The sequence below is a fragment of the Cervus elaphus genome, chromosome 30 (genome assembly GCF_910594005.1).
Source record: "Cervus elaphus chromosome 30, mCerEla1.1, whole genome shotgun sequence".
Lineage (NCBI taxonomy): Eukaryota > Metazoa > Chordata > Mammalia > Artiodactyla > Cervidae > Cervus > Cervus elaphus.
The window spans coordinates 56929349-56949789 of NC_057844.1; the positions used below are offsets into that span (position 1 = coordinate 56929349).

Consider the following 20441-nt stretch of genomic DNA (forward strand, 5'->3'; position numbering starts at 1 on the left):
TCTATTAATCTACCATGAACATAAACATTTCTTCTAGAAACTCTAGAGGCAAACAGCTATTCTTTTCATGCTCCCTTTCCTACATAAGATGATATGAAATAACATGAAACCAAATAATTTCCTGGGCTTTGGTTCTCATTCAAATCATAATGCTTTAATTGCTGGACTTTTGTAACATTTTGGCACTACTTAATAGTCACCATGTTCTTCTACTTTAAAAAGTATACAAAATGAGTAAGACAAATAAAAGTAAAATAAAAGAAAGTTTTTGCATGAATGTACACATATCTTGATAAATTTTTTCCCTAAAGGGCTTTACTCACAGAATAGGGAGTTTAATGAAATTGTTGGTACCTAAGTTTCTTCTCTATTTGAGCTTAAGAATATGTTCTTTGAATACAGAAATGAGATAATGCGTGTTTCTGTATAAAAAACTCATGGGTATACATTACTGTATTTTATAAAGTGAGTGATACAAGTATGACCATTTCCCTGAGAAACTGAAATAAAGAAAGAATTAACACATAAAACAGAAAAATTCCTAAATAATCATATATGATTAATTTCTAGTATGGCCATGAAGATGAGTACTACAAGCTCATAGAACAGGAAAAAAAAATACAAAATGAAATGTGTAGGGAAGAGATAATTGAAGTTTTTCTCTTCTGTCCCTGAAGGAGAAGGGATGCTTCTTCAGGATAGGCTGATAACATTGATGGTAAGAATACTCAGTTAAATATGTTTGGGAATCACATATCCTGGCAGACTTTTACAGTGTGAAGAGACATATTGGTTCTCCATTTTATAATATAATTATTACACAAAAATTTATTTTCCCTTAAAGATCAGAATTTCTAAAATGTGCTTCTATTTGATGGTGAGCTCATATTTCTCTGTATTAAAGTTTGTGCCAATGCCTATTGCCATTCTATACCATTGTATGGGGCTTTACTTGCTAAGCAACCTCTATAATCAAATGGCTCCAGAACTCATTTCCATTAAAATAATTTGCTTATCTTTATATATTTTTCTAGTTTGATTAAGATGGAAGTATAGAATGTAATAATGGCTCTTACATTTCTATGTGCAATATATTTTTCTACAATGCATTTTATTGTTAGTCTCTGATAGAATATTATTAATCAGATACATATATATCAAGTTTTTAATTCTTTGTTATTAGGTGCTATTTTGCATAAATTTAAGATAAAATATCCTGTTTTATTTTTGCTTTCTTATTTTCCCCAAACTTTATTATTGACTTCATTTTTAAAAGTCATGGCACATTCTGACATAGTATATTAAAATCATAATTCTAGACATTGTATAAAATGTATTATGCATATTCAATTGGATATGATTATGTTAATTAATATGGGATTAAGTACTGAACAAAGTTTCATGAATAAAAGTAAATGAATTATTGATATTTGCAGAATATATTGAACAAGAAATAATACTTTACTTCATTTAAACATCATAGTACTTCTCTGTAAAATTAAAATAAAAGGAAAATTCTTACTTATAGATCCTCAGAGTACAATTCTTTAAAATTTCATACTCTGTAACCAGCATAAAGCTGCCACCATGAGACAGTATTATATTTTGTTGGTTGTGTTTGAGTGGAATTATGAACAAAATAAACTATTTTCTTTTAAATATAGCACTCTAAGCTGTCAATCAGTATAAAAAACCTAATTCATTCCCTTTATATAATATTATGATTCCTTAGATGTACGGGAATTACAACAGTGAAGCAGTTGTTCTTGTCAACATTATGAAACCAGATGGTATTCAAGTGCTCACTAAGGTGGTCTACCTCGCTGAAAGCTCAACAAAACAAAAATCAACAGCTGCCTGAATCCAACAGATAAATACTTTGGTAAATTGGTCACAATTGCATGAGCAGGCAGTAGGATATTGCCTCTGTTCACTTTCTCAATAACTGAAGAAATATATCCATTACTGAATTCATCGAGGGTTAGATTAGCATCACCTCATGTACTTCAAAGCTCAGGATATATTATGGAACATAAGAGTCTTTAATTTTCCCTAAACTATAAAATAAAAAGCCGCCCATATTTTGACTTAAGCAATATATGTAGACATTTTTCTCAAGTTTCATACTAATCTGCTTTTTAATTATTAGCTATTTCTCTTCCTTCTGCCTATAAATCAACTAAGCTTCATCAGTTTTTAACAAACAAAAATCCATTCTCTTTACACACACACAGACACACACCATATCATCCTTTAGCTACAAAGATGTCCTTTACTTTTCCTTCAGAGGCATTCTCCTAAATGTTCTTGCCATGTCTCCTCTTTAATGCAACGTTCAGTCCTCGAATCATACCAATATTCCATCTGTCTAAGAACCCAAAACAATTTCTCTGCTGCAGATCTCTAAGAACTGCCTTGAACAACTGAGTAAATGCATTGCTATTAATTTATTTGAATTTGCTATAATATTTAACCTATTGGCATTTACTTCCTTACAACATTTTCCATTCCTTATTTCAAAAAATGTTTTTGTTTCTCCTGTATTAATGACAAATCCCATTAAATCCCATAAAATCCTAAGTGTAGATTGCCTTGGGTTTTTAGTTTTCTCACATTTTTCTTCATTTTATTACTCATGTGGTAGTAATTCCTTAGTTTCTATCTCTTCATTAGTTCAAATTGATACCTGTAGAATTGGTCTTAAGTCAACTACTCATTCCCTCTTTTAGCTAATTAGTTTCTCAAACTCTGTTAGTTCCATATTTTCTCTCTTATTAGTGTGTCCGTGCCTTTTCTTGGCAGTGGCAGAAAAGTGACAGGCTGGTCCAATTTTGAAAAAGTAGAGTTGGGGACATAGAGAATTTTATATTTCTGCAAGGCCAGAACTTTCTGAGACAAGATGTGGCTTATGAAACGACAAGTCTAAAATGTTACCGGATTATTACATTTTGAGAGACCTGAGAGTTTTGCCTCACCTTAGGTAGTAGCTATTTTTTTGTATTTTAAAGGGGATAAAACCCTGGTTAGTAAATTCTGTTGATGGAGACATTTATTTATATTCCGATGAACAGGAACGCAGGGTTCTTCTGTTTTCTACCCCAGGAGAATGTGATAATATTAAGAAGATTAGGTCTCCCTTTCTCAGGAGGGAGGGGACAATGCATATGCAAACTCCTTTTCTATATTATAGACAGAACTGCATATAGGATAACTCTCTGCGATTCTATGGACTGGTAGTCCACCATGGATGTTTCTCTATCCGTGGAATTCTCCAGGCAAGAATACTGGAGTGAGTAGCCATTCCCTTCTCCAGGGGACCTTCCCATCCCAGGGAGTGAACACAAGTCTCCGGCATTGCAGGTAGATTCCTTATCATCTGAACCACCAGGGAAACTCCATATAGGATGATGTCTGGTGTCTTTGTATCACCAAATGGGGAGATAACTAGGATAAAAAGGAACCAATGTATTATTGTTGTAAGTAACAAAAACTCTGATATTTGCTCCAGAAAATGCTTGCTGGCATTCAAGATTAAAAGTACAGATTTTGAAATATATCTCATAGGAAAGAGAGGGCTAGAATCTCTTCAAATTCTATATCATTGAAATACAATGTTCACATTCATGTAGCTTTCCAAATCATCTATCCCAAGTCATTTGGATAGAAGTTGATGCATAGATTTGGGGAAAAGATTTCACCTCATAATATACATGGCACTGAAAAAGATGAGTTTCAAGGATGGAACTATAAAAAAAGAAAGTAATCTGAGCAGAGGGCATAGTTAGTGATACCCCTTCACTTCTACAACTAAAGATGCTACAACTAAATCCATTTTATCTTAAGATTGAAAAATTATGGTAAAGGAGATAGACATATCTTAGTGATTACCATGTGCTAAGTGCTTCAGTTCAGTTCAGTCGCTCAGTCGTGTTCGACTTTGCGACCCCATGAACTGCAGCACGCCAGGCCTCCCTGTCCATCATAAACTCCCTGAGTCTACCCAAACCCATGTCCACTGAGTCGGTGATGCCATCCAGCCATCTCATCCTGTCGTCCCCTTCTCCTCCTGCCCTCAATCTTTCCCAGGTTCAGGGTCTTTTCCAGTGAGTCCGCTCTTTGCATGAGGTGGCCAAAGTACTGGAGTTTCAGCTTCAGCATCAGTCCTTCCAATGAACACCCAGGACTGATCTCCTTCAGGATGGACTGGTTGGATCTCCTTGCAGTCCAAGGGACTCTCAAGAGTCTTCTCCAACACTACAGTTCAAAAGCATCAGTTCTTTGGCATTCAGCTTTCTTTATAGTCCAACTCTCACATCCATACATGACCACTGGAAAAACCATAGTCTTGACTAGACGGACCTTTGTTGACAAAGTAATGTCTCTGCTTTTTAATATGCTGTCTAGGTTGGTCATAACTTTCCTTCCAAGGAGTAAGCGTCTTTTAATTTCATGGCAGCAATCACCATCTGCAGTGATTTTGGAGCCCCCAAAAATAAAGTCTCTCACTTTTTCCACTGTTCCTCCATCTATTTGCCATGAAGTGGAAGGACTGGATGCCATGATCTCAGTTTTCTGCATGTTGAGCTTTAAGCTTTTTCACTCTCCTTTTTCACTTTCATCAAGAGGCTCTTTAGTTCTTCACTTTCTGCCATAAGGGTGGTGTCATCTGCATATCTGAGGTTATTGATATTTCTGCTGGTGATCTTGATTCCAACTTGTGCTAAGCGCTTACATCATCTTAATTATCACACTAAAAGTAAAATGTAAGTAAAATGTAGTTACTATATTGAGGTATAAAAGGAAACAGCATAAAAGAAATCAATAAATTCACTTCACCAGTGTGATCTAAGTAGTAATTGTATTCTGTTTCACATTTGAGTTTGACTTTAAAAGAAAACATTTTATAAATGAGCATTGCATATTTTTTGAACACTACTTTTTCCTCCTTCACAGACCTGAAATTATCATTAGACTTTATGAAAAAATATCATTTGGGAAAGTATATTGTTGTAATTACAAGAATCTCTGAAGCATCTGTACAGCATCTAATTGTTGACTTCATCTAAGTTTGTAGAATTAGAAGGGAAAGGGCAGTAAGACAATTTATTTACAGAGTTCATTTTTTTTTATTTTCTCATCCCAGTATGAAAATATGAATACTTTATTAGAGTTACCTCTATTTGGAATGTAGCAGCATAGGGCATCACATGGCATTTTTGATGCCAAACAAAATGTTCTTGTAAAACCAATTGTTCATTGCATTAAAATAATGATAGTAACAAAAATTCCTTCAAAGCATACAACAATAATGAAAAATAGGCAATTCCCTAATGTGACCATCTAGTAAAATAGATTCTATGGTGCCATGGACTGAAAATACTATTGCTTCTATAATCCACCTATAATTACGTTGACACTTCATTCCTAAAATTTAGGATATTCTTGCCATTTCCCTGGATTCCTACACTTTTTATCTCACTGGGTATAATTTATAACCTGTGATATCAAGAAGCAAACAGTAGATGCTGTAATTTTATGCATTAACCATCCAAGTTGAAAGAATTAGCTCATTAATCTAATAAAACTTCAAAATTCCTAACATGGTTAATAAACACACACACACACACACATACACACACACAATAAAATTGAGATGGTCACTCCTTATGTCCAGCCCCAGAGTGGTTGTTCTCTTTCTTTGATGCAATTAGGACTGAGATTTTATTGAGGTGTTCTGAAGAGTCCCTTTGGTCTCAGAAAGTTCAGACCTTAACAAAAGGAATCTGACTTTAATCCAGGTTTTGCCAATAATATATAAAGTAGATATCTATTAGGAGCTTTTGAGAAATCTTTTACTTTCTGAAAAGCATACAGGATGTCACACAGAGTTCTTCCACTCTTGCTGAGACCCTTCTCTCTGTGTTAAAAGTGAAGTAAATACATAACATTTAGAGATGCTATGACCATAAGGGAGAAGCCAAGAGACCCACAGTCACAGTCCATGGAGTCTTCACTTGCCTGACTTTCTGGAATAGTGCTGACAAAGGTCTACTATTATCTTCTTGCCATCTAACATAAGTAAAACCTGTTGGATAAAATCTGTTGAAATTTCTGCTACCTGCAAATATGTTCTTCTTACATATTTAGATATCCACTAAGCAATGTCTCTCTCTGTGTTAATAATAACAGTGATTCTCAATTGGCCAGTAATTTTACTTCCCTAACATTAATAGTTAATTCTCTGTGGAAAATACCAATAAATAATTTTGTTAAGGAATTTTGCATGTATACCTTAATCAGTAAGCCTGAAACAATTAAGTTCAAGAGTGGCAAATAAATGTTATGTAATGTTTAATGGTAACTGTTATAAAAAAACAAATTAATGTAGAGTTGTTGTTGTTCAGTCACTCAATTGTGTCTTACTCTTTACAACTCATGGGCTGTAGCATGCCAGGCTTCCCTGTCCACTACCTCCCCGGATTTGCTCAGATTCATGTCCATTGAGTCGATGGTGTCATCCAAGCATCTCATCCTCTGTCTCCCCCTTCTCCTCCTGCCCTCATTCTTTCCCAGCATCAGGATCTTTTCCAGTGAGTCAGCTCTTAAAATCAGGTAGCTGAAGTATTGGAGCTTCAGCTTCATCATCATTACTTCCAGTGATTATTAAGGGTCAATTTCTTTTTGGATTGACTGGTTTGATCTCCTCGCTGTTTAAGGGACTCTCAAGGGTCTTCTCCATCAACGTAATTCAAAAGCTTCAATTCTGGGGTACTCAGCCTTTTTTATGGTCCAACTCTCACATCCATACTTGACTGTTGGAAGAATCACAGTTTTAACAATATGGACCTTGGCTGACAAAGTGATGTATCTGCTTTTTAATACACTGTCTAAGTTTGTCATACTTTTTCCCACAGAGCAAGCATCTTTTAATTTCATGGCTGCAGTCACTATCCACAGTGCTTTTGGAGCCCAAGAAGAAAATCTGTCACTAATTCCAATTTTTTCCCTAGTATTTGCCATGAAGTGATGGTTCTGAATGCCATGATCTTAGTTTCTTGAATGTTGAATTTTAAGCCAGCTTTTTCACTCTCTTCTTTCACTTTCATCAAGAGGTTCTTTCATTCATCTTCACTTTCTGCCATTAGGGTGATGTCATCTGCATATCTGAGGTTATTGACATTTCTCCTGCTCATTTTCATTCTAGCTTGAGCTTCATACAGCCCCACATTTCACATGATGTACACTGCATATAAGCTAAAAAAGCAGGGTGACAATATACAGCTGTGATGCACTCCTTTCCCAATTTGGAACCAGTCCATTGTTCCATGTCTGATTCTAACTCCTGCTTCTTGACATGCATACAAGTTTCTTAGGAGGCAGGTAAGGTGGTCTGGTATTCCCATCTTTTTAAGAATTTTCCACAGTTTGTTGTGATCCACAGAGTCAGAGGCTTTAGCATAGTAACTGAAGTAGAAATAAATGTTTTTTTCTGGAATTCCTTTGCTTTTTCAAGGAGTCAGCAGATGTTAGCAATTTCATGTCTGGTTCCTCTGCCTTTTTTAAATCCAACTTGTACAACTGGAAGTTCTATGTTCATGCACTGTTGAAGCATAGATTGAAGGATTGTGAGCATTACCTTGCAAGCATGTGAAATGCGTGCAATTGTGGGGTAGTTTGAACATTTTTTGGAGAAGGCAATGGCACCCCACTCCAGTACTCTTGCCTGGAAAATCCCATAGACGGAGGAGCCTGGTAGGCTGCAGTTCTTGGGGTCGCGAAGAGTTGGACATGACTGAGCGACTTCACTTTCACTTTTCACTTTTATGCATTGGAGAAGGAAATGGCAACCCACTCCAGTGTTCTTGCCTGGAGAATCCCAGGGACAGGGTCGCACAGAGTCGGACACGACTGAAGTGACTTAGCAGTAGCAGTTGAACATTTTTTGGCATTGCCCTTCTTTGAGTTTGAAATGAAAATTGACCTTTTCAAGTCCTGTGCTAGCCTGAGTTTTCCAAATTTGCTGGTACATTGAGTGTAGCACTTTCACAGCATCATCTTTCAGGATTTGAAATAGCTCAGCTGGAATTCCATCACCTCCACTAGCTTTGTTCTTAGTGATGCTTCCAAAGGCCCACCTGACTTCACATTCCAGGATGTTTGGCTCTAGGTGAGTGACCACACCATCCTGGTTATCCAGGTCATTAAGACCTTTTTTGTACAGTTCTGTATATTCTTACCACCTCTTCTTAATATATTCTGCTTTTGTTAGGTCCTTACTGTTTCTGTACTTTACTGTGCCAATCTTGGCATGAAATGTTGTCTTCTTGTCTCTAATTTTCTTGAAGAGATCTCTAGTCTTTCCCATTCTATTTTTCTCCTCTATTTCTTTGCATTGTTCACTTAAGAAGGCTTTTTTATCTCTCCTTGCTATTCTTTGAAACTGCTCATTCAGTTGGGTTTATCTTTCTTTCTCTTCTTTGCTTGTTGCTTTTCTTTTTTTCTCAGCTATTTGTTAGGCTTCCTCAGACAAGCATTTTCCCTGTTGCATTTCTTTTTCTTGGGAATGGCTTTGATGGCCACCTCCTGTACAATATTACGAGCCTCCATCCATCATTCTTCAGATACTCAATCAGATCTAATCCCTTGAATCTATTTGTCACTTCCACTGTATAATCATAAGGGATTTGATTTAGGTTGTACCTGAATTGCCTAGTGGTTTTCCCTACTTGCTTCAATTTAAGTTTGAATTTTGCAATAAAGAGTTCATGGTCTGAGCCACAGTCAGCTCCTGGTCTGTTTTCACTGATTGTATAGAGCTTCTCCATCTTTGGCTGCAAAGAATATAATCAATCTGATGTCGGTATTGACCATCTAGTGATGTCCTTTTACAAAGTCATCTTTTGTGTTGTTGGAAGAGGGTGTTTGCTATGATCAAGGCACTCTCTTGTTAAAACTCTGTTAGTCTTTGCCTCATTTTTTACTACAAGGCCAAACTCACCTATTTCTGTAGGTGTCTCTTGACTCCCTACTTTTGCATTCCAGTCCCCTATGACGTAAAGGACATCTTTTTTTGATGTTATTTCTAAAAGGTCTTTAGGTCTTCATGAAAGAAAGAAGAAAGTGAAGTCACTCAGTTGTGTCCAACTCTTTGCGACCCCGTGAACTGTAGCCTACCAGGTTCTTCCATCCATGGGATTTTCCAGGCAGGAATACTTCATAGAACTGTTCAAATTCATTTTCTTCAGCATTAGTGATTGGAGCATGGACTTGGATTACTGTGGTATTGAATGGCTTGCCTTGGAAATAAACAAAAATCATTGTCATTTTTGAGACTACACCCAAGTACTGCATTTTGGACTCTTCTGTTGACTATTTGGCCTTCTCCATTTCTTCTAAGGAATTCTTGCCCACAGTAGTATATGTAATGGTCCTCTGAATTAGAGTTTCCCCTTCCTGTACATTTTAGTTCAATGATTCTTAAAATGTCAGTGTTCACTCTTGCTATCTCCTGTTTGACCACTTCCAATTTACCTTGATTCATGGTCCTCACATTCCCGGTTCCTATGCAGTATTGTTCTCTATAGCATCAGACTTTACTTTCACTACCAGATACATTCACAATCGGGTGTCATTCCTGCTTTGGCTCAGCCTTTTCATTCCTTCTGGATCTATTTCTCTGCCTTTCTGCTGTAACATATTGGACAGTCACTGATCTTGGGGGTTCATCTTTCAGTTTCATATCTTTTTACCTTTTCATACTGTTCATGGGGTTCCCAAGAATGCTGAACTGGTTTGCAGTTTACAGTTTTATCCACAACTGATGTTCATAGAGCATGACAAGAGCATGTCCCTTCAGTGGTGTTTCACCTATAAGCTGAACTGAGGTGGGAAAGACTGGATCCGTTTAATAGGACATACAATGAGTCCAAGTATTAATAAGCATTTTTTTTTTTTTTACATAAAGGACACAGCCCTGAAAATAATGGTCTCTTAACTGGTCTTAAAGCCATTGGAATTAATGATATATATATATATTTTTTACCTATTATAAAAGCTGCACTTAGGTAGCGATAGCCATACCAAAAATAAATAAATAAGACACCAATATCCTAGTATCTTAAATAATGATATCACTATTTTTTTTAAACTAATTGAATCAGTTGCTTTACTAAGTTTGGCCACATTCTTGGGTTAATAACTAATTTCATTTCCCAAATAAATTCATTATTCTTTTAAGATACTAACATTTTACAGTCTTTAACTTATATGATTATATTTTGATGTCTTCTTGATACATAGTACCATGAATAGGGTTTGTTGCTAGACTCATCTGATGAGAAAAAAAAATTAACAAACTACAGCTAATATCCTTTCATATAGAGAACATGCACCATAAAAGTCCCATTGCCTGAAGTGAGATCTCATAGTCATATCATTCATGTCTTCTATTAACAAGGGATAGAGAGGAAATTTCCGTAGCACCCAGAATACTGTGCTCAATTGGAAATGATTACAATATTATGCAGCGATTTAAACCTTCTCTTTGTAGATGTGAAGGCAAAAATGATATATATTTTCAAAATGTTCTGTATTTAAGAGAATCTGTTTGCTCTGAGAGAAATTGCATATAGCAAATGAAAGCACCAAATATATAGACTTTTTTCTTTGAGATTTATATCAAAAATTATCAAAAAGCACACAGGAATTTTAGATATAGAAGATGTATAGATCGTTTCTCATTTGTATTTTATAGAAGACATTAAATCATGATTTAAAAGCATTTTTGTTGTTGTTTTTGTCACTTTTTACTTATTATTTGAAAAGCAGGGTACACTATGGAGAGGAAACTGTTGAGTTGAGTCAATACTTTCTTTTTAATTCAGTGTGATTCTGGGAAGATAGCAAATCTTCTTGGGATGATTGTGCAGCCCTGTGTGACCAATATCCAAGAAACAGAGCCAGTTTTCCTATGCTTGTTATTCTGGGCAGAACTCCTAGCACACAGAGAAAAGCTGTGGAGGTCAAGGTTAGTGGGCAAGTGCTATCTACTAATTAAATTTTTTAAAGAAAAGGAGATAGATGTTGATAAATTAATCATACATTAGAGTTAAATATTGCCAGTGGAATTTCCCCTGGCATATAAATCTAAAAATAAAAACCCTTTTATCATCAAGCTACTTTATGAAAATAATAAAATATTGCAGCAATTTTCCTTGACATCTCTGCAATAAGAACTTGAAAGTGTTCAGAAACATAATACTGCAGTACTGTCAGAATTGATTTGTACACTCAAACCAGCATAGAACTTGATTCTTCCAAGGAAAGTATTCCATGGTAATAATTGAAAACCTGTGTTTGCTGACTTATTTGACTCAGGGTCATGAAAGATTTTTGATAGAACATTCCTATAAATTCACATTTGAGGACAATCCTCCTGCAATTCTGTTTTGACATGATGAGAGTAAAACATCTCTCCTACCCTCCTCAGCCAAAGTACAGTGAACAAAGTAAAACAATGCCTATGGTAGAACTTTGTCTCTGAAACTTTCATGAAATACTACTCTAGGTGTGGGGCTACATTAATGGGGAACTCAAATTGATTTTCAGAACTATCAAGAATGGCACTCATGGAAAAATTCAGTTCATATTTTAGTGTCAAGGGAATACTAAAAATATGTATCCCCTTTTTGATTCTAAAAATATGTCACTGAAAATTCAAATTTTAAACTCCCAGCTATAATCTGAATTGTTAGTAACAAAAAATTTTTTGCATCTGAAAGATTGGAATCCTTAAGCTCTTCTTTTGGAAGTTTTTATAATTCTTATTTTGCAATTCTTAATGGAAAATGATAAATAAATAAAATAATTCCACATGACAAGTGTAGCTATGCTATTTCTGTCCATTTTAAAATTTGCTGTAGAAATACCTATCAAAAGAAAATCTAACAGTGATTTCTTGAATCAGACTTCTGAGGGTTTCACAAGGTCCCACTAGCTTCCCAATGGGACAAGCTTCTTCATTAGCATTTTTTAATATATTGCCTAAAATAGGTCACTAGCAAAGCACACAGTTCTTAGCAATGCAGAGAAACATGTAATGTGTTTGTAGAATCACGTAACAAATGTATTATGACTTGATTTAATGTAACGGATATCTGGTGCATTCCAAAACAGACTAGACATTAAAAATGGTATCTAAATAATGAACATATGAATAAGAAGTAAAAAGAGAAAAGTAAAGAATATATTTTATGAGACAAATATGGCAAATATCTTTGTAGTAAAAATGTCCATTTTTATGTCATGCTTCTACAAAAATGGCTCCAACTATAAATGTATACTTAATATTATCAATAGCTTCAATCAAAAGTTGTGAATTCATTTCTTTCATACTTTTTCAACCAATCTTTGAGGATCCATTTATCTCATAGTTTTTCAATTGGTTGTCTGATCCAGAACCAGCATTGAAATCAAAACTGACCATATGAAAATATCGTATCACTGCCTTCAATTTTAGAATCTGTGTCCACACTCATTATGTTTTACTTTATTACATTCTTATATTCTTACATCATTGATATAGTTTGAATAATAAAAATGAAAGCCATTTTTATAGCACTGAGTATTCTCCTTATACAAAATCACATGCAGAAAATATAATAAAACACTTGTAAGTATTTTTAGCTGAGGCATTGTGAAAAATTCAGCACAGTAAGTGCATACTTTTGTTATTTTTACAAAACTATCTTGGAAAATCATTGAAAGAGGGATGAATTTGAATTCTAAAAATCATTGATGGCTTTTTACCATTCTCTGTCAATATTTTTGCAATAATTTATTTTAATTTTATTTTTATGAAAATAAAGCTCTACAAAATTCAGTTAAAACCTTTAAATATAATCAGTCAGATAAAATAATTTGGGGACATATTGCTCCACTTTATCTAGAACAAAATTATTGGAATATTTTTTCCTCAAATGAAAAGAAATTTAAGTAAATATGATTAATGGATTGACCTATTTCATCAGCTAACAGGCCAGTCCTTTAGGCATTATATTACACCACTTATAGCAGTGTGCAAATTTCAAGCAGTATTTGAAGTCTTATTTTGAATTTGCAAGTGTCAAGAGTGCATACAAATGCATTAATGAAAATGTTTTCTCTGCTATAAACTTTAGTGTGAAAAGAAAATGAAGTCGTTCAGTCATGTCTAACTCTTTGCGACCCCATGGGCTGTAGCCTACCAGGCTCCTCCATCCATGGGACTTTTCAGGCAAGAATACTGGAGTGGGTTGCATTTCCTTCTCCAGGGGATCTTCCTGACCCAGGGGATGAACCCGGGTCTCCCACATTGTAGGCAGACGCTTTACCGTCTGAGCCACCAGGGAAATCCTGGTGAAAACGTTGTAAAATCTTTCAACTCCTTCATCTGGCCAATTATTCAGAATATATTAAGCAAAGCATGTAAGTACATATTTTTTGAGAACAACTCTAATAATAACAACAGAAAACCATTAATTTTAATGAAAGTGCATCAGCCAAAATTAAAAATCATAAATGTATGGTCTCAGATCTGTTTTCTTTCTTACATCTTCTTCAATCTTTTACTTCTTCAGAGTCATTCAGTAATATAATTTGTAAAAAAACATTGTATATACATTATTTTAAGATTAAGGCATTATAAGATGAAAGACTTTGGCTATGAAAAGGGATGAAATTAGCTCATCTTTAAGACACAGTAAATATCATCTGAGTTAAATTCACCCATTCCCGTCCATTTTAGTTCATAGATACCTAAGATGCTGATAGTCAGTCTTGCCATCTCCTGCTTGACTGCATCCAATTTACCTTGATTCATGGACCTAACATTCCAGGTTCCTATGCATCACTGTTCTTTACAGCATGAGATTTTACTTTCAACACCAGACACGTCCACAACTGAGAGTCATTTCCTCTTCGGCCCAGCTGTTTCATTCTTTCTGGAGCTATTAGTAGTTGTCTTCCGTACTTCCCCAGCAGCATATCGGACACCTCCCAACCTGGAGGCTCATCTTTCAGTGTCATATCTCTTTGCCTTTTTATACAGCTCATGGGGTCCTCACGGCAAGTATACAGGGGTGGTTTGTCCTTCCCTCCTCCAGTGGATTATGTTTTGTCAGAACTCTCCACTTTGACCTATCCATCTTGGCTGGCCCTGCGTGGATGGCTCATAATAAGGCTGTGATCCATTGTTACATAAGCTAATGTAAAAGCTCTGCTGTAATTTCCTCATATTTACAGTTCCTATATAAAATAAAATGTATAGGCTGTGTAGAATCCTATAAAACATGTATATGCAAAACAAATATACTAATTTAAGTGAAAGTTTAATTCAAGGATCACTCCATGAAATAAAAGAGATTTATTTTATATGCAGTGTGTATTTTAAATTGTAACATTATCTCAATTGGGTCAATACTTTTTTCTTGTGATACAATCCAGTACAAGAGTTCTACAAGAATATATTTTATTTCTTCAATGTATCTTTTATATATTTCCCCCATTCTCTCTGTTGCCAAATGTATAAGAACAGTAGTTCCTAGCCATTTCCCTCTTCTAAAGGTTATTTGTAATCTACTCAATTATTGACTGTACTATTTCTGCTTCATGGAAAAAACTCAAGATTTATACTGTGTTTTTCTCTCCTACACTAAGAAGTTTTGTAATATTATACAATATAAAGCTTTATTCCAGTGAGCCAAGAATGGAAGGTGGTGTTTGGCTTTTGTTCGCTGGTATGCCCATCATAGCATATTCACAAATGCCATTTGATTTAGTACATAAGCATTTCCCTGATTAGAGGAGAAACTGGTACAATTTTAATTCCAGGACTGAAAATATAAGGGAAACTTATTAAATGATCTGAGGGGACAAAAGAAGTTTAAATCATGTAAGATCTCAATGCCTTTTTTAAAACTTGGATGCTACCATTTGCATAATAACGAAACCAAATGAGGAACATGGAATTTTATGCATAGCTAACTTTATTATGATTTTTGTTACATTTTCCCACTACTTACACATCAGTGTTAAAACAATAGTGCCAGTGAGATTAGGGGAATAAGCCTTTCTTAACTAATATGACAGAACTCAAAAGGAACTACAAACTCCATGAAAATAAAGTAATAAGTGTTAGTCGCTCATTCATGTATGACTCTTGGCGACCCCATGGACTATAGCCCACCAGGCTCCTCCGTCCATGGAATTCTCCACTTAAGAATACTGGAGTGGATTGCCATTCCTGTCTCCAGGTAATCTTCCGAACCCAGGGATTGAAGCCAGGTCCCCTGCCTTGCAGGCAGATTCTTTACCATCTGAACCACCAACTCTCAAAATAAGGAAACTATGATCAAGTTTTGCACTTAAGTAAAATTATTTCTGTTCTTGAAAGATCGATGTCTACACATGAATAAGTGCATGTGGTATGAATATAGGAGATGGGCTAATTACATAGAGATGTATTAGGTGACATGAACACAAAAGGGAATTACTCATGATTCATATTTTAACAGTTTCACTGTTTTATGGAAGATGCACATAAATTAGTGTGCAATAACTTTGTTTTATTTTCTACTCTATTCCACAAAGAATTTACAGTGAGGAACACCCACTAGTCTGCTTTGAAAAGGGGAAGGTTTAGTATGATTTTTTTTCTCTCCTGTGCACAGGTACGGGTGTGGTGGATATATGCCAAGAAATAGGACATATACATCTTTAGATCAGAAAGCTTAAAAGAGGGTTAGAAGGATATAGTCAGAAGAGTTTGATGAGGATAATATGAGATAAAATTATATTCATTTTAAAATATAGGAAAAATTCCCCCAAAATAACCTGTGGCACATGATTCAGTTCAGTCACTCAGTCGTGTCCAACTTTTTGCAACACCAGACCTCCCTGTCCATCACCAACTCCCGAAGTTTACCCAAACTCATGTCCATTGAGTCGGTGATACCATCCAACCATCTCATCCTCTGTTGTCCCCTTCTCCTCCCATCTTCAATCTTTCCCAGCTCTTTTCAAATGAGTCAGCTCTTCGCATCAGGTGGCCAAAGTATTGGAGTTTCAGCTTCAGCATCAGTCCTTCCAATGAATACCCAGGACTGGTCTCCTTTTGGATGGACTGGTTGGATCTCCTTGCAGTCCAAGGGATTCTCAAGAGTCTTTGCCAACACCACAGTTCAAAAGCATCAATTCTTCAGCACTCAGCTTTCTTTATAGATCAACTCTCACATCCATACATGACTACTGGAAACCATAGCCTTGACAAGATGGACCTTTGTTGACAAATAATGTCTCTGCTTTTTAATATGCTGTCTAGGTTGGTCATAACTTTCCTTCCAAGGAGTAAGCGTCTTTTCATTTCATGGTTGCAGTCACCATCTGCAGTGATTTTGGAGCTCAAAAGATAAAGTCAGCCACTGTTTCCACTATTAGTGGCACATATAGTACTCATAGGAATAAATGTCACAAGAAATATACTGAAGAAATATAGGAAAAATAAGACATTTCTCAAAACAGGAGAACAGGTTAGAGTAAGTGGAGCCTCATATAGGCTTATTGTGAGTATTGTAAATTAATTCATTTTTATAAAATCATTGCTTTAGTTTTTATAAAAATATGTATCATTCTAATGAAATGAAGTATTTCTAATAAGTATCTCAGAAGTATATATAAAATGGCAATATGTTGAATATACTTTGTCAAAATATGTCTGATATACATATAACAAAAATATGTAGGTAAAATGGAAACTTATTTCTCTATATATTTTTGAACAAAATAAGCACTCACCATGTCAGCTCCATGATGACTGGAAATCTAGGGTCCATCTATTAACCTCCTCCATCATCTTTTGTCACAGATTTTGGTGTTTTCATTTAGTTGCTAAGTCGTGTCTGGCTTTTTGTGACCCTATGGATTGTAGCCCACCAGGGTCCTTTGTCTATGGGATTTCCCAGGCAAGAACACTGGAATGGGTTGCCTTTTCCTTCTCCCAGGGATCTTCCTGACCCAGGGATCGAACCGGCATATAGTGTTTAGCAGGCAGATTCTTTACCTCTGAGCCACCTGGAAAGCTCATGTCCTCCTCACTGACTCCTCACAGTCTAATCACACTGGTTTACTTCAGGTACCAAATTTGCATTCCAAGAACATGGGGAAGGAAAATATGAGTAAGCATGTTTTTATTTGATTCCCACAAGTTCTGTGAAATTTTTGTACTACTATGATGTATGTCTGACATTGAGAGATATATGTATATGTACACATACTGATATAGATATATACAAATGGTATATATGTTACATACACACACACACACACACACATATGATGGTGGTTTAGACGCTAAACCATGTACAACTCTTGGCAATCCCATAGACTGTAGCTTGCCAGGCTCCTCTCTCCATGGGATTCTCCAGGCAAGAATACTGGAGTGAGTTGCCATTTCCTTCTCCAGGGGATCTTCCCAAACAAAGAATCGAACCTGGGTCTCCTGCAATGCAGGGAGATGATTTACCAACTGAGCTATGAGGGAAGCCCAGGTATATATATAATATCTAATCTGTATAATTGCTCAGGGATTTATTACTGAGAACTAGGTCAGAATGATTTTTGGGAAATGCAAATAAAGTATTTCTCACAACATTTAATGAGAAATAAAGGGGAATAAAAGATAATTTGTCTTACTAGATATTAAAGTATCTTGTGTTTTTCATAATTTAAAATGTGCAGTATTTGTGTAAATATTAAGTGTGTAGAAGAGATTTACCTGGTGGTCCAGTGTTTAAGATTATTCACTTTCATTGCAGGGGGCACAGGTTTGATCCCTGATCAGAAAAATAAGATCCAGCATGTTGCACCAGGAAAACGAAAAGAAAAAAAAAAAAAAAACTAGATGAGTCAGTGGAAGAAGATGTCTTTGAAAGTCAATATTTTCTTTAAGGAGGAAAATCAGTAAGTTCTATCAGGCAATGAAAGTTTTTGCTTAAAGCTGAGTAGGTTATCTCAGCTCCACAGATAACAACTGTAAAGTCTTGACCAGATACTGAAGCAGTTATCTAACTACTTTAAATCTCAGGAAGTGAACAAAGAAAGATTTTGAAAGGAAGCTAAAATTTGGGAGAATGGACAAGCATGGAGTAAATTTTCTGTGCTTGAAATATTGACATAAATACAAGCTGTGGCACAGCAAGGATGACATGACCAAAACGTCAATAGGAATGTTCTGTGTTTCTGGCCTAAGATGCACAGAGCATGGCGTGGCAGCAGAGCCTGGGAATGAGGGGAATATCCTAAAAGAAGACTACCCAAGAAGGGGAGGATTAGTACTCTTTGTGAACTCTGCACATTGCTGGCTGATGTGCAGACAGCTCGGGAGAAAGAGAAAAATAAAAAGAACTGAGCTACTATCTATGATTCTGTCTTCTGCCAAAAAGACCCATTTGTTCTCAGGTAGATCTGGATGTACTGACTGCTTAACACGTTGTTGCTCAAGTGGTAAATCGTGTCCAACTTGATGCAACCCCATGACTTAGTGTTAATACCACTCAATGGGGGAAAGTAAGAGAATCCAGACTCCATTTCATAATATACTGGTGCAATGGTAAAGAATCTGCCTGCATTGCAGGAGATGTGAGAGATACAAATTCAGTCCCTGGGTTGGGAAGATCCCCTGGAGTAGGAAATGGCAACCCATTCCAGTATTCTTGCTTGGAAGACTCCATGGACAGAGGAACCTGGAGGGCTCCAGTCCATGGGATCGCAAAGAGTTGGACACAACTGAGCAAGCACAAGATAAAATTAAAAAATTGCAAGAACAAAGACTTTAGAATAAAAAGAAAGCTAACTTGGGTGCAACCTCAAAAAGGACAGAATGATCTTGGTTACTCTCAAGACAAACCATTCAGCATTACAGTAATCTAAATCTATGCCCCAGCCACTGATGCTGAAACTGAAATAGATGGGTTCTATGAAGACCTACAACCCTTTCTAGAATTTGATGTCAAAAAAAGGTGTCCTTTTCATCATGGGGATTGGAATGCAAAAGTAGGAAATTGAGAAATACCTGAAGAAACAGGCAAGTTTGGCCTTTGAGTACAAAATGATGCAGGGCAAAGGCTAACAGAGTTTTGTCAAGAGAATACAATGATCATAGCAAAACCCTTTTCCAACAACCCAAGAGACATCTCTACACATGGGCATGACCAGAATGTCAATACAAAAATCAGATTGATTGTGTTCTTTGCAGCCAAAGATGGAGAAGCTCTATACAGTCAGCAGAAAAAAAAAAAAAACTGAGAGCTGACCATGGCTCAGATCATGAGTTCCTTATTGCAAAATCGACCCTTCCTTTGACGAAAGTAGGGCAAACCACTAGGCAGTTCAGGTAAGACCTAGGTCAAATCCTTTACAATTATATGGTGAGAAGAAATAGATTCAAGGGATTAGATCTGGAAGACAGAGTGCCTGAAGAACTGTGGACAGAGGTCCCTAACATTGTGCAGGAGATGGTGACCAAAACCATCTCCAAGAAAAAGAAATGCAAGAAGGTAAAGTGTTTATCTGAGGAGGCTTTACTAATTGCTGAGGAGAGAAGAGAAGCAAAAGGCAAGAGTAAAAGGGAAAGATACACCCAACTGAATGCAAAGTTCCAGAGAATAGCAAGGAGATATAAGAAGACATTCTTAAGTGAACAGTGAGGAACAGAGGAAAACAATAGAATGGGAAAGACTAGAAATCTTTTCAAGAAAACTGGAGAGATCTAGGGAACATTTCATGCAAGGATGGACACAATAAAGGACAGAAATGGTAAGGCTCTAACAGAAGCAGAAGAGATTAAGGAAAGGTGGCAAGAATACACAGAAGAACTATACAGAAAGGGTCCTGATGACCTGGATAACCACAGTGGCATGATCAGTCACCTAGTGCTGGACATCCTGGAGTGTGAAGTCAAGTAGGCCTTAGGAAGCATTAAAAAGTAAAGTAAAGTAAAAGTGAAATTGCTCAGTCGTGTCTGACTCTTTGCATCCCCATGGACATTAAAAAGTAAAAGTAAAGTAAAGTAAAAGTGAAATTGCTCAGTCATGTCTGACTCTTTGCATCCCCGTGGACTGTAGCCTACCAGGCTCCTCCGTCCATGGGATTTTCCAGGTAAGAGTACTGGAGTAGGTTGCCATTTCCTTCTCTAGAGGATCTTCCCAACCCAGGGATCGAACCCAGGTCTCCCACATTGTAGGCAGAAGCTTTACCATCTGAGCCACCAGGGAAGTCCTTTAGGAAGTATTACTAAAAACAAAACTAGTGGAAGTGATAGAATTCCAGCTCAACAATTTCAAATTCTGAAAGATGATGCTGTTAAAGTGCTGCATTCAATATGCTAACAAATTTGGAAAGCTCAGGCC

The 20441-nt window shown here is 36.2% G+C and overlaps 1 long non-coding RNA gene across 2 annotated transcripts in view; it reads left to right on the plus strand.

Moving 5' to 3' along the window:
* LOC122686872 overlaps positions 1 to 20441 on the plus strand; it is a 344623-nt gene that overhangs the window by 86058 nt on the left and 238124 nt on the right. The gene's annotated exons all lie outside the window — the stretch shown is intronic.